Source organism: Hippopotamus amphibius, chromosome 2 (assembly GCF_030028045.1).
Source record: "Hippopotamus amphibius kiboko isolate mHipAmp2 chromosome 2, mHipAmp2.hap2, whole genome shotgun sequence".
Lineage (NCBI taxonomy): Eukaryota > Metazoa > Chordata > Mammalia > Artiodactyla > Hippopotamidae > Hippopotamus > Hippopotamus amphibius.
Window position 1 is genome coordinate 99,196,981 of NC_080187.1, and position 3,718 is coordinate 99,200,698.

Genomic DNA, 3,718 nt, shown 5'->3' on the forward strand with positions numbered 1-3,718 from the left:
CCAACAGTGTAAGAGGGATCCCTTTTCTCCACATCCTTTCCAGCATTTATTGTTTGTAGATTTTTTTGATGATGGCCATTCTGACTGGTGTGAGATGATATTGTACTTTTGATTTGCATTTCTCTAATAATTAGCGATTTTGAGCATCTTTTCATGTGCCTCTTGGCCGTCTGTATGTCTTCTTTGAAGAAATGTCTAATTATGTCTTCCACCCATTTTTTGATTGGATTGTTTGTTTTTTGATATTGACTCATATGAGCTATTTGTAAATTCTGGAGACTAATTCCTTGTCGGTCGTATTGTTTGCAAGTATTTTCTTCCATTCTGTGGGTTGCCTTTTCATTTTGCTTATGGTTTCCTTTGCTGTGCAAAAGCTTTTGAGTTTACTTAGGTCCCATTTGTTATTTTTGTTTTTACTTCCATTACTTTAGGAGACAGATCAAAAAAGATGTTGTGATTTATGTTGAGGTGTGTTCTGCCTTTGTTTTCTTCTAAGAGTTTTATAGTATCTGGTCTTACATTTAGGTCCTTAATCCATTTTGAGTTTATTTTTGTGTATGGTATTAAATAATGTTATAATTCCATTCTTTTTGACATGTAGCTATCCAGTTTCCCCAGCACCATTTACTGAAAAGACTGTCTTCCCTCCATTGTATAGTCTTGCCTCCTTTGTGTAGATTAATTGACCATAGGGGCATGGGTTTATTTCTGGGCTTTCTATCCTGTTCCACTGATCTATATTTCTGTTTTTCTGCCAGAACCATACTGTTTTGATGACTGTAGCTTTGTAGTATAGTCTGAACTCAGGGAGTCTGATTCCTCCAGCTCTTTTCTTCTTTCTCAAGATTACTTTGGCTATTTGGCATCTTTTGTGTCTTCATACAAATTTTAAGATTTTTTTGTTCTAGTCCTGTGAAAAATGCCCTTAGTAATTTGATAGTGATTGCATTGAATCTGTACATTGCCTTGGGTAGCATAGTCATTTTATGCTATTGATCCTTCCAATCCAAGATCATGGTATATCTTTCCATTTGTTTATGTCATCTTTGATTTCTTTCATGATGTCTTATAGTTTTCAGAGTACAGTTTTGTTTTGTTTTTGTGTCCTTAGGTAGGTTTATCCCTAGGTATTTTATTCTTTTTGATGTGATGGTAAATGGGACTGTTTCTTTAATTTCTCTTTCTGATCTTTTGTTGTTAGTGTAGAGAAGTAAACAGATTTCTGTGTATTAATTTTGTATCCTGCAACTTTGCTGAATACATTGATGAGCTCTAGTAGTTTTCTGATAGCATCTTGAGGATTTTCTATGTATAGTATCATGTCGTCTGCAAACAGTGACAGTTTTATTTCTTTTCCAATTCGAATTCCTTTATTTCTTCTCTGATTGCTGTGGCTAGGACTTCCAAAACTATGTTGAATAAAAGTGGCTTGTGTGGACATCCTTGCCTTGTTCCTGATCCTAGAGGAAATGCTTTCAGCTTTTCACTGTTGAATATGATGCTAGCTGTAAGTTTTGTCATGTATGGCCTTTATTATGTTGAGGTATGTTCCCTCTGTGGAAAGGTACTCTTTTATAAGCAATGTGGTGTATGAACGTTAGGCCAGAACTTCTGTAGCCATTGTGCCACTGTGAAGTCTGAAGACCCACTGACTCATGAAAAAGAGGAAGCTGAGAGAATCAGGGAAACAGCATCCAAACTGGAGCTGGAGCCCAGGTGCAATTCTCCTGAAAGCTGCCATTCGTAGGACTTGCAATTACCTGAGCCAATAAATTCCCTTTGTTACTTAAGCCAATTTGGATTGAGTTTTCCGTTGTTAACAAGTAACTAGCTGATAGAGGTGCCCTCTTGAGGGAAGTAGCGTGCATATGTTAAAGCACTGGGCAAAACTCCACCTGTGGACATATTTCTAGTGAAAATAACATACCCATCCCTCCTGGCGGGGTTTTGGAAGACAAATGCAGGTATCAGCAAGGATGGTCTTAAACAATTGCTCTCTTGGGCATCCTGCCCAGGTCAACTCCCACCACACCTCAGCCCTGAATCAAGTGCTCGGTGTGGGTTTATTGCAGATGAACCTTGACTGAGGGTTACAATCTAATAAGAATAATTTTTTTTTTGAAATCCCAAGACCAAAGACTATTTTGTAGATGGCTTTTGAAGAATTTCAGAAAGTAAAAATGTGGCCAAATGTGGTAAAAATAGAAACTGCAAAATGGGTTGAGTATGAGGATATATCAGTGGTTCTCAACTGGGAACAGTTTTGTCCCCAGTGAACATTTTTAAGTTGTCATGCCTCAGGGAGAGGTACACTGTTGTTTAGGAGGTGGAGCCAGGGCTGCTGCTGTGCATCCTACAGTGCACAGAACAGCCCCCACAGCAAAGAATCATCTGGTCCAAAATGTTAGTGGTGCCAAAGTTGAGATATCCCGGGCTAGACTTATGTAAAGTCAGATGATGCTGAAATGTATGAGCTTTTTTACCTCGAACAGGGTAGGGGAACATCATTTGGAACTTGGATGGCCAATTAGAAAGATGTTCTCTCTTTGAACAATGAAAGCACAAACTGGGTTTCATGAAGTTGATGACAGCTGTGAATGCAGTATCAAGGGGCAGTGTGTAGATTTACAGACCTGAGAGATATAAAGCAAACAATAAGTAGATTACATTCAAGTTGAAGTAGACCAATGTAAGATATCCATATTCTGGCTGCATTGTGAACTCATAGGTGCGCTTTAGTTTGCAGGGTTTTTATTTTGCTTGTTTTTCAATGCAAGGATGAAGTGCTTGACCACTTCTGGTTTCATTCTGATAACTCCTCTGATCCTGGTCCCAAATTCGATTATTTTCATTTGTCATAAATGCAATTTACAAGAGGTTTTAGAATGTAGTGCTGTAGTATTTAAAACACTCTTACAACTGGAGTGTTACTGGAAAGAGGGGCTTTGTGGTCCCTACTGTGCTAGCTAAGTAGAGATGCTTATTAGAAGTAAGAATTTTAATCTACAAGTTATAAGTAAATGCAGTGAGGTGCAAAGCATGTACCATTTCACCACGATGGTTCCATTTTCAAACTTTTAGGAGCTTTGTGGAAATGGGTAGTTGATATATCTGATTTTTTTTTTAAACTTGGCTGTGTGTGTAGTTGTGTAGTGTAAATTCGTAAGATACTGCTGCTTGCAGTCCTTGAAGGGCTGAGTTTCCAAATGGACATGCTTCTGTCCAACCTGGCTCTTTGAGATGGTTTTGTTCTAGCATCTCTAAATCATTTTAGAAACATGTTTATGAGGAGTTCGAATGCTGATGACTGTATCTGGAGTGTGGAGGGAAGCCTGCATTTTCAAGCCTGCTTTTAGGGTCTATGGTGGTTTGAAGGAGATGCAAGTAATTCTGAACCGTGGAAGGGTAGAGCGGCTTAAGGTGGGAGTAGATACCACAGGGGTAGCCAAGTACAGCTGAGGAAGGTATTTGTGTATCACTTGGATTTGTATTCCACAAGCAGTTAGTAAACCATTGAAGGTTTCGGATCAAGAAATGATGGGATCAGATATATGTCTTCAGAAATCTTATTTGAACCTGTGATTATGTCTGTATAGGATCACCCTATGTGGTCCCTGCAAGCCTTTGAGTATTGAATGAATGCAGGGAGGCAGTGTAGGTTAACAATTATGAGAGAAGGTGCTGGAGCCAGTCTTCCTGTGTTCAAAGCCTGGCTCAA